Below are 12,784 nucleotides of genomic sequence, written 5' to 3'. Positions count from 1 at the left end.
AATAAATACAGTACACAAATTAAAAAAAAATAAAGTGAGAAATGATATATGTATGTAGTGTTGTCAAAGTAAGAGAAACAATTGAGACCCTGCAATTGTGTGTAAATGAGGCAGAAAGTCTGATCAGCAACCTGGGACTTGGTCACAATTTTTGTGATGCTATATAGCAGCAGGGTCTACCATTAGACAACACATTATGCTTCCAATATCTTCCCAGGCGGTAGTACCTCCCTGTTTGATAGCTGCCTACTACCCAGGACTGGATTTACCTACTTGTGGGCCCCAGGCCAAACTCATCAGTGGGCCCCCAAATTTATAGAAATGCTTGCATGTTTCAATAATATATATATATATATATATATATATATATATATATATATATATATATATATATATATATATATATATATATATATATATATATATATATATATATATATATATATATATATATATATAAATATATTATTATATATATATATATAGTACTGTAAAAATTATTTTTTTTTTTTGCAATAGCCAAATATCATCAAATATTATAATGTAAGAAATAAGAATTTCAACACAATGTGACGCATAATTACTTTTAATCAAATTAGTTCTATATCATGTACATCTTATATATGGGAATAATGAAAGAAATACAATTAGCTTGAAGCATAATCAATTTTGCAAGCACATGAAGTACAGCAAACTGTGAATTTCAAAATAAATTCTTCCTACTTTTTTCATGGAAAATTTGTCAATGATACTGTTTGTGTCAAGGGATTGTAGGAGGCCAGATTCAGTGCATATTAATAAAAGTGAGATTAATCTGGTTTGTCCCATGGTAGACCTCAGATGATTTTTTCACCCTAGATAGAGTAGAGAAAGACCTCTCTCCTTCACAATTTGTAATGGGGATGGTAAGGAAAATTCTTACCAAGTTACTAATGTTTGGAAAGGCAGTTGTCAAAATACCATCTTTGGACCTCAGCAAAGTGGAGATGTTTGTCACTGACCTGTCAGATTCAGAAGACTAAATGTCTTTAAATTGCAAAAACTCATCTAGAACAGATGCTTCCAGGTCACTGGAATAGGTACTGACAACCAATTCCAGTTGGGCTTTGAGATGATCATATTTCATACTGTCATACTCCGTTAAGAAGCTTAACAGCTTCTTTATTTCTGAATAGGCATTCACTCTGTGCTCTAATTCATTCCTAAGGCAATGTAATATGGTGTAGAAATTGTCCACCTTGAACTTCTCACGTGGATCAGGTTGAGTTTCAGTGCCAACTGATTCATCAAAGAAATGTTTTCTTTTTTGTTCTTTTTGTTGTCTCTGTGTAGACAAGCTCATCAAAAGCCCTAGCCTGATCTTCTATTTCATCAAACTGACCCTGTCTCATTTCTGAGACGAAGGAGATCAATCTCTCACATTTTCACAACTGACAGAAGGTCGGTCTCAACTTTTTGAAGTGATAAGCTGGTTGTATTAAACCTTGTTAAGATTTTATACCATATTACAGTAAGAAGAGCTGGTTCAAATGCTTCCATTTGTCTTATGAGGCCTTCACTTTCAAGCTTTGTAGCCACAGTTTGTCTACTGTCAGAACATATGTTCTCCAGTGCTGACTTTATCTCAAGGTAATGTAAAAACTGCTTTAACAGCATCAGCCCTCGCACTCCAGCGAGTTTCTGAAAGGGATTTCACTACAATCCCTTCAGCAGGTAGTGCAGCTTTCAAGTGATCCCATCTATATGTGGAGGCTGAGAAGAAGTTGTATAAGGCTTGCAAAAATTTGGAATATGAAACAGACCCAAGGCAACTGCTGGCAGCTGATGTTCCTACAAGGTTCAAGGAGTGACCTGCACAAGGGTCATAATATGCCAGGGGATTCATAGCCTTTATTCTGGCTTGGAGACCAGTGTAAATGCCTGACATAATGGCAACATTGTCATAACTCTGCCCTCTCATGTCACTCAAATCAAGACCAACATCTTTAATTAACTGTACAACAGTTGAGGCTATGCTCTCTGCACCATGGTCATGTATGTCTATGAACTTTATAAATCGCTCAACAGGTTTGCCATCAGGTTTGACATAACGAACTATGAATGTAAGTTGGTCAGTATGACTAACATCCGGTGTGGAATCTACACTAACTGAATAATATTTGGCTTGTTTCACTTCACTTATGATATTTGAGTGAATTTCTTCAGCCATCAGATTGACCATTTCCTCACAAATCGTTTTTGAGAGATATGAAGTCTTTCCACTACCTACAGCACCATACTTCTCCAGATGCTGTGCAAGAAAAGGGTCAAATTTTGCCAGGAGTTCCAGTACTCCAAGGTAATTCCCATTGTTGCTAGAGCCTATTCTTTCATCAGTACAGTGAGTTCTGCTATAACGCGTGTTTTGACAACGCGAATTGGCTCTAATGCGATTTATGAATAGAGGAACGATATTTGTATAACAAGAACGCTTGTTTGCTGTAACGCGATTTTTGCTTACTATTTCTCCAATTTTGTGGTATTAACTGTGAATATGGTAAAGAAGAATATCTCCAAGAAGCGTTCTGGTGATCTCATTCCCGGTGATGATCGTAAAAGAAAGGCTATAACTCTTGAAGAGAAGCTCGATGTTATCTACCTCAAAATCACCCTTCTCCCCCATCAAGTTATATTCATATTTTTTCAAGGTAAAGTGTTACATTTACTGTATAATTTCATAATTAGATATGAATGTAACATTTATTTAGACTGTGCTATCCTTTGTGTAAGGTTAACTACTAAATTTTTTTCGATTTTGAGTAGTAATCTGCACCTAACCCTATTTTCTCCATAAGCCCTGTTATTTCTATTACTCGATTTTCTATAACACAATGTTTTACAAGAACACAACTATTGCGTTATAGCAGAACTGACTGTACCTCTGAGAGGAAGACCTCTTGATGTTAAAAATTTTAGTGTTTCAACTATGCGCAATAGAACTTCTTTCCAGTACTTTCTCTCCAATTCTACTTGCAAAGCCAAAGTGGAATCAATTCGCCCTGTTGTAATTGCCCTCACACCCCAAGTAGTAACTGAGATTTTATGCTCTTTGCTACTTTCACGTTCAGCAACTCTAAACTGGCAGTTTTGCCAGTCGCTAAACCCACTACAGGTTGTACCTCTCTAGTCCGGCATTCTGTGGTCCGGAAAGATTTTGGTTTGTCCAATAGGTAGATAGGCAGCATTTTATTTTATTTTATTTTTATTTTATTTTACTTTATTTATTTTTTTTTTATTTATTTTTTTTTTTTACTTATCTGAATTGTTATTATTATTACAGGAGTATTAAATTTTTGCCCCTCAGGCCCCAATGTGGGTCAGTGACCTATGCCCGGGTGGGCTAATCCCCTTAAAAAAAAAAAAAGCCGCGGGAAATTAAGGTTTGTTTACATCCGGCAGTTCGGCTGCTCTCTCTCTCTCTCTCTGCTTGTCTATACAGAGTACAACATTTAACCCTTCAATATATATGAGCAGTAAATAAGTGTTGCTTTCATATTCTTATGTAGAGTAATGACGATATATTTTCACATGTGCGCACTTACATACGAGCAGTCTCACTTTTTTTTTTACCATTAATGGTTAGCTACTTATATTGTTCCATTTATTAACATTAAATAACATTACAGGTACTTCAAGCAACCATATTCATTTTTTACATTAATTTTACTACAGCTAAACTCAGGGTCTTATTTTCTTCAGTTTTATATGTAGAACCAATCAGTCACTGGTTTCGTAAGCTTTAACATAAACAATGCCGGCAGCCGTCTCGTCTCCTCTAATATTCCACGTATTATTAATAAATTGTATTGTTAATTTTGCACACACGTACATTAATTCAATAAAAACAAATTCAGAAACATTAATTAAAATATATATGAACAGTAAATAAGTGTTGCTTTCATATTCTTATGTAAAGTATGACGATATGTTTTCACGTGTGCGCATGCGCATTTACATATGCGATCTCTCTTTTTTCTTTACCATTATCGTTAGCTACTTCTATTGTTCCATTTATTAACATTAAATAACATTACTTAAAACAACCATATTAATTTTACTACAGCTACAACCAAGGTCTTATTTTCTTCAGTTTTATATGTAGAACCAGTCAGTCACTGGTTTTGTAATCAACGAAAACAATGCTGTGTCATTTCCTCGTGTGTTTTAATATTCTACGTATTATTAATGAATTTTATTGCTCATTTTGCACACATAAACATTAATTCAATAAAAAAGACATTCAGTAATAAACAATAATGAATCTTTTGTACATAAGAGAAATGACGCTGTTTACACTATTATGCACGTCGTCTGCACATTGGCGGGCCGTTCAAACCCGTCGAAATTCAAGTTTCCGCCGTCAAAATTTTTATTTATTTATTTTTTTGTGTATTCCAATAAAATACGTTAAGAATTAAAAACTCGCGAAATTTGAGAAGCTACTATACGACATTTAACCCTTCAATATGTCTTCAAAGAGACCATGACGCAGAGAAAGTGGTGCTAGTGCTTCCAGGCATAAGCACAAGTCACTATCTATCCAGGAAAAGGGTGAATTTCCATGGTCCGGCACCGGTCAGGTCCCGAGGTTGCCGGACTAAAGAGGTACAACCTAGTAAACAATGAGACTTGCTTGCTGAATAGCTTGCATAGAACACAAAATACATCTCCAGTTTTTGGAGAATACACAAGCCATTCCCTTTTAACTTTTTCATCATTTGCCATTTGACGTGTAAACAAGGATTTGGGCACATATCGAACTCTTTCCTTTTCACCCACATTTTCACTTCTTGCAGATCTTGAGAAGTCACCTTGTTCACAATTTAGATCAAGAGGATGGTTTAGTAAATACTCAATCAGTTTATCATCAATTGTCAGCCAGTCAGCTGGATCACTTGATACACACAAATCAACACTGACACCTTGTTCCACAGAATGTTTCTTATAAGTCAACTGAGATGAACCGGATGAAGCTTCAGTCACAGGTGGTACTTCCATTGCTGTAGGTGCTGATTTACTTAATCTCTGTGACTGTGACTCAGCTGACCTCGCTTCGTCATCTGAATCATGAAAGTGAACATCTACTGTGTCATCACCTGGGAGTTTACTGTCACTGGTACTTGGCTCTGAATCTCCTTTTGGTTTAAAAAATGTTGTCAGCTTTGGTTGCTTTTAACTTTCTCTTTTGTGAGCCACTCAGATATTTTTCAGGGACGACATATTTATCTCATGAGAATCCCCAAGAATAATCTGTAAGCAAAAAATAGTGTAAGTCTATAAGAGATACCAATATCACAAAAAATAGACACAAAAACACACGTAATATAACACTGAAGTCCATTTAATGCAACATGTAAAATATCATTAGTAAATAATGAGTGCCGCATACACAATATAAAATATCACTGAGCTGAGGCTGAGAAGATAATGACTGGCTGAGCGAGCTGTCAGCAAGCCAACGGTAACCCTGACACGTACTGAACGTGAAACGATCCTGTCCTTCACACATCAAGGCGCTGAAGGTTTCTTGAACTTTATTCTCCCTCTCTCTCCAGCATATATGTATGTATAGATAGATAGATAGATCGATGGTGAGACACGGACATTTAAAAAATGTATATACTGTATATTTTTTTTTATTATCTTATTTTATCTTATTTTCTTCATTTTACTATAGGGCCTAATCCGTGGCCCACCTGAGAACCACCCCATGGCCCACCAGTTGAAGACCACTGCGGGCCTATACTTATTGTACAGGGGCCCTTATGGTTGTGAATATATTGTATAATGAAATACTCGGTGTACACTTGAAACAAGGTTATACGCTGGCACGCTGCGCGACAAATTGGTTTCAGTGGGCCCCCATATACCGGTGGGCCCTAGGCCAATGGCCCACTTGGCCTATTGGTAAATCCGGTCCTGCTACTACCTACTACACATATGGTACTGTATTAATAGTCATGTGTCTGTCCTTTTCAACAGTATTGCCTTTATCTTGTTGACATTTGGAATCTGTTTTGTTGTTATGTATATTGTACACAGTATTTTATGAATTACAATATAAGAACCTCTCTTAATGGTTAATTTTCCTCTACAAATCAAAACTGACTTAAGGATGATAAGAAACTTTTGATATTAATTTTAAATGATACATGATCTAAAATAATGATGAATAGTTTATTATAAAAATACACTACTACCTTTGATTTGTTTCTTATTTATCCTGACAGTGATACAGCCCAAATAGATCCACCAATCACCTTTACATACAGCCTTGCTTTACCAAGTATTGCCAGGTAAAATTGCCAGCATGAAACCCAGGGTGGGGTCTGTGCATCTTTGGGTGACTGTACCTGCAGGAGAGTACAAGTTAGTTACCTAAGAATAAAAAATGGGTTAGACTGATGGGAGCTCTCCTGAGCAGAAAAAATTACCTTTTGATATTTTAATATGGAGTGTGATCTCAACCTCTAAAATAGTGGCAATTGTTGTTCATAGTGCATCGTCAAGTTGACATTATCATAAAAATTCCTTCATTGGTTCAAAAAAATAGGTGCAGACTCAAAGTTTGATGAAGGCATAAAAAACAAGGGCAGAATTAAGGGAGAGTAGTGATGTTCAGAGAAATAATGAGGCCCCATAGTCAACATACTGCATTTCTACCAAACATAAAGGGAATAGTGGAAGACAACGTGGCTGTGTGGGATGCAGGAGGGAGGAGGGTGAAGTTATGCCACCCCAACTGACTCCCGGGCATGCAAAATTTGAATTATCAATTAGACCAGCCAAATATCGCTTTCGGACAATAAGGAAGAGGTGTAAGAATAGAATATTTGGTTAAGCGAATTTTTTTATTCCGATCACTCATATAGCGAGGGATACCTGTACTCACTACCTACATATAGCATATCAGTGACATTCCATTATTTATATTAAATATATTTTTATAAGAAATGTTATCAATTTTATATACTGTACTGTATTCTCTCTTGCACATTCACTTACAGTACAAGCTTTGTTATATGGCAGAGTGTGTGCCATTTAATAATATACTCCAGGTAAGAGGGAGCAATTGTACTTGTACAAGTGTTCCAAAACAATACTGTACTTTACTGGTACAATATTCAACAATGCAGAAGTATAAGCAGCAGTGCAGTAATCTTTTTTTTGTTCTGTAATTATGGTTAGTGTAATTAATTAATATGGATAGCCTGTGTACATCTTCACAAAAATACCCTTAAATCTTAAATTGTATAGTACTGTACGTATTATCCGTAAATGGGTACAGGTATTTGAATTGGTGGATGTAATAAGTGTCAGTTACTAAAGTTTGGCTCATAATAATGCTTTTACTTTACAATAATTATTATTTTGGTAAGTTTGGAATGCCTGTAGAGAACCTACAAAAAACCAGCTACCTTTTACCACCAAAAGGTTAAGACCTCCAAATTGGAGTTATTTAAAGTTCACAAGTAACTCAGTTCAGTATTTTCATAGGAAAGTTGCAATTATTATGAATATAGAAATGGACAACCCAGCAGTGTGATGTCCTGCAATCCTGTATGGGTCATTAAAATAGAAGAGATCAAGAAAACTAAGTCAATGAAAGTGTTGCAGTTAACGTATGGTGAGGTAAAAGGTGTCCATTATATACCTCCCATGGTAAAGCTTCCTTTTGGTTAACCAAAGTAGGAAGAGAAACATATATTAATACTTTAAATTATTAATCACACACTAATTAAAATATGACCATTGACTATACAAATGTTTTTGTTCACTTGAAGATGCCCAATTTCTGGTTTATGAAAATAAACATCAAACAGATTTAATAATAGCTGGGGTTACCTATATCCACTAATATACAAGTTATATATTTATTCTTTATTGTTGACAGCATTAATTTACCAATTTTGGTATAGTGCCATAATCACCATCTTTAGCTTTACAAACTCTTTTTTTCTTTTACATTCAGAGCATTATTGATAAAAGCCAGTGTATTCACACATTAAACATATTGACAAATGACTGCATTCTAATTTATGAAGAGATACACTTTAAACAAAAAAATATTCATAACAAATCAAATTGATGTATAAATGCCAACAGAGTAATTTTGAATATAAAACTTGCAACTCAAGTCACAAACTAATCTGGGATATCTCAAAGCATATATAGCAAGTTATACCCTGCATGGTTAAAATAAGTTCTATAATAAATAACTAATGAATAGCTTGTGTTGCTGTATAAACTACATAATGAAGTGATAGAAAATACACACATGCTACACACACATGCATACAGTACATGAAACAGCTACAGATTTACCCTTGCACAGCTTAAAACTACTAAGCAGCACCATCAAATATTAGTTTCCTTCTACAACTGCTAATAAGCTTGGGAGACAAAATAATTGAATAGGTAAACTACTTATTAAAATGGTATTAACTTATGGTACAGTTGAATTTGGCAGTGAAACCTGTTGGAAATGCCTTAAATGACACTTCATTACACAATAAGAGAAAACATTGCTGAGAGAAGATAACCAGCTTTGGGTGTATCAACTTTCAGTCATTAATTCTGATGTCATCCAAGCTCATAACTAGTGATTAAGCTTTGGCTTTGTGTATACTAATACTTAAGTTGGATCCATTTCCCCAATGTCATCAAAAGTACAGTACAAGTATACTGTATTAGAAAAAATAACCTTTCTTCTCCCTCTATCTTTATAAGCAATTAAAACTTGTAATCATGGTGATACAATACCAACCAGTAAAATAATAAAAACTCGTAATTGGAATATTTATATTTAACTCGATTAACTGTTCATCCAAATAATAATCCTAAAATATCTCTCCCACCAATTATATTTTCCAGTAATGTTCCAGATGGGTATGACAACTCTTTGTTATTACAATATTATAAGTACTACTGTATTGTAAGGACACTACCAGCAAAGTTATTCTAATATGGACTTCCCTTTTTTCTTTTATTTTTTAAATCTTAAACCCAGAGTAATTTCTTTATGGTGTTTTGACAGAAACAAAGGAAAGATTGAAATTATATGTATCTTATATAACTAACACCCAGTTACTTGAATCATGCGACTTGATATTGTATATAACCTTTATTTTAATGAGATTACTTTATTCCTTCTGTTCTATCAAATTCACTTGTTCTGTCACATGATTTTACTTACATTTACCATTTCATACCCAAATAACCACAATTTTCTGTATCATTTCAAAAAAATATCTTTACAATTTTGTGAGACAATGTAACACAACAGACAAAGGATTCTGACAACCCTACCAAGACAAAAGGAGTCATGGTGTTCATTGTGAAATTTATTAGACAATGGACCCACCTGTAAAGATACCTTTTGTAGGGAGTGTACCTATGTTTAACGTTTGGTCACATGTAGAAATTATATGCCAGAGACTGACTGCCAGGTTTCTTATTTTAAACAAGTAAATTCTAGACTGTATCCATTTTTTTTTTTAAGACTATGGGAGTCATTTTTTCAAGGACTCAACCACAGACAGCAATTAATGTAAGAAAATAATTAGTGGTTGGGGGGGGGCTCACTTTCACAATCATCATCTAGATGAGGTTAAAGATTTCCTGAAAATTCTGGTATTCCTGACCATGTTTTAATACAAATTTCAATATTAATTTCCAACCAGGAAGAAAACTCAAATTCCTACTGTAGTATCGTGGGAAGAGCGTATTTGCTCTCAATTATTATTTTTATACAATAAAGAGTTGCAAGAATACAGGGTGTCCTCACAATAAAGTCTCCTTAATTAGTGTGTTTTTGTTATAGTGTTGCTGATGAACTAGAACCTGTATCTGTATAAAATTGTATGATGTTGCAATATAACGCCATTGGCCACTGTCTGCTAGTGTGCAACTTCTTTGTGATGCAAAGAGCACAGTAGTGTGGAGGACAGTGTGTTCACACCCGTATCTGAGTGATATACAGTACAGTACTGTACTGTACTGTACTGTACTCTGTTGTTTGTGTTGGGCCCAGCAGCTAATGTTTGTGCATGACAATTTTTGGATAACATTTCCTTTATTATTTCTCTACATGTACTACAAAATATCCAAGGCTGAATGTAAAGTGCCCAGGAAGTGATAGTACTGTGCCAATCACAAATAAGACAAGGAAATCCATCAGTTTAGCTCGTAAGTTAGAAGGCTTATGGTTTTTGATGTTGGTGAGTGTGTGGTGGACACTAGTGTTGCTCTAGGGCCCGTATTCACATTCGCTACACCACTCGACTGATCGGGAGCACCGTTGTGTGTCGTTATTCAGAAACACCTACAGACCCGAAGGCAGTCCCAGTGGATCGGGTTTCCTGTCGGGATCATTGGAACAATTCATCAGGAGAGGGTACCTGCCCTATGTCAGCCCCAATGAATATACCCGGTAAAAACTTTTTCACCCTCCAAATTTTGATATATTGATATTCAAAACTGATAGGAAATGAGTTTGTTGGTTACAAAGTTTTGTTTCCATATACATTCAAAGATTGTTAGTTATATACAAGTGTTAAATAATCTCAGCTGATCGTGAGCATGCAGATCTGCATCAACAAACACCGCACCACCAATACTGTACTCGAGTCATGTCGACTGTGAATACGGGCCTAGATCTCACTCCACCACTGTGAGATCCATGTGGTAATGCCTCACATTCATCATTTTTAGTACAGTTCATAACTGTTAATTTAAACATATTTTGAACTTTAAAATGCATAGAATGTATCTTGTTAAAACCTTAGATATGTATAGAAAGACTTATCAGATAAAAAGTGTCCCCAGAATCTAAACACCCGCCCCCCCCAAACCAGTACATGTATTTCCACTGATTTTCATTGAAGTAATTCTAATTTTTACTGGGATTAGCCCACTTGGGCACAGGTCACCAACCCACATCAGGGCCTAGGAGGCAAAAGAATAAATAAATTCAACAATAAATAAATACAGAAATGGAAAAATAAAACAAATCAATTGAGAAATGATATACAGTATATGTTGTGTTGTCAAAGTAAGAGAAACAATTGAGACCCTGCAATTGTGTGTAAATGAGACAGAAAGTCAGTCAGATCAGCAACCTGGGACTTGGTCAAAATTTTTGTGATGCTATATGGCAGCAGGGTCTACCATTAGACAACAAATTATGCTTCCAATATCTCCCCAGGTGGTAGTACCTCCGTTTGATAACTGCCTACTACTTGTGCTTATTGTCATCTCATGGGGGATTGGTGGTAGAAGCGGTACCGTTCTTGCCTCGCAAGCGAGATGTCCCGGGTTCGATTCCCGGGCCGGTGGAAGTTGTTTGGACTTACTTCCTAGCCCCCATTAGTCCCTGTTCACCTAACAGTTAAGTAGGTACCTGGTGTAAGTCGAAAGTTGCGAATTCGTATTCAGGGACAAGTTGTTGGAGCTTCCAATAACTTGAGGACATAAACCACTGACTCTTCAGGCTTCTACGCCCTTAACTCATGAGACATAAAGGCAAGCATGAACTTAGCATGCTTCCCTGTTGGGCGCTGTAAACGCTTCTGCGCTTCACCTTACACAATGATGTAGGAGGGTGCCCAATAAAAAAAAAAAAAAAAAAAAAAAAATGTCATCTCACTTTAAAATCACATTTTCATGGACACAACCCTGACGATAAGTGACAACACCCTGTACTGTATATTAATTTTTCAATGTTTTGTGGCTCCTCACTCAGCGACAAAAGAGTTAGAAGCTAATGCTTAACATGATATATCAAATTGTTAATTAAATAAATATGGTGCAGTAACTTAGAAAATTGGCTTAACATAAGCTACAGAACTAAAGGTACAAGCTAAACACTTAATTATAATCACTAATAACCTAATATGTCATAGGCAGGAATTGAGACAATCCAATACCCTATATAATATTATAAGTAATTTATTTTTTGTTCCATATATTACTTCCTACTAATTCATGTCCCAGTCATCAATTGCCTGCCACCCTCCATCAACCCTTCCCTTACAACAAAATGTACCATCTAGAAGCATAACATATCCAAAAATTTACCTCAGTTTTGGTTTACGGTTAAAATGTCAAATACATTGGATAAATATTAATTACCATCCTCTTTTAATAATTTACCCCCAAGATGTTATTAAATTTACCCTCATTATATACCGGTAATCATACTTCAATTCTTAACTTCCACTGACTTAATATACAGTATTCATGAATTTATAAGACTCTTCTCTGATCATATTCACATTTTAATAAAATTATATTTCCTCTAACTTCTAAATGAATTTTTAAAGAAAAATAAGCAATATGCAAAATTCTATACAGTAATTACAATATATATATATTTTTTTTTACTTTCTCAAACCCTTCTTGCTATGAGACAAAGTGACCTGTATTAAGAAAAACTCAAACTCCACTTTTGTTCTACTAAGGTGTTTCATTCCCACAACTTAGCTGCAAGGATTCCATCAGGTTCACTATCACTTCATATGACTATGGAAATATTGAAGCCATGTTGAGGAGAGTGAGCACTATAAAAGAACATATATGGAATAGTAGTTTGAGAGAATTAGTAATATAGAATGAAGGGATAATTTGTTGCTCTTGATTCTGACCAATAGTGGAATATTAATATTCATACCCTCAAGTTCTAAATAACATTCAATAAATTATTCAATCTACTTTTTAATCTGTGAAAAACATTAAAATATCTTTT

The sequence above is a fragment of the Homarus americanus genome, unplaced genomic scaffold (assembly GCF_018991925.1).
Source record: "Homarus americanus isolate GMGI-L3 unplaced genomic scaffold, GMGI_Hamer_2.0 scaffold14393, whole genome shotgun sequence".
Lineage (NCBI taxonomy): Eukaryota > Metazoa > Arthropoda > Malacostraca > Decapoda > Nephropidae > Homarus > Homarus americanus.
Note: the sequence above shows the minus strand (reverse complement) of the source record.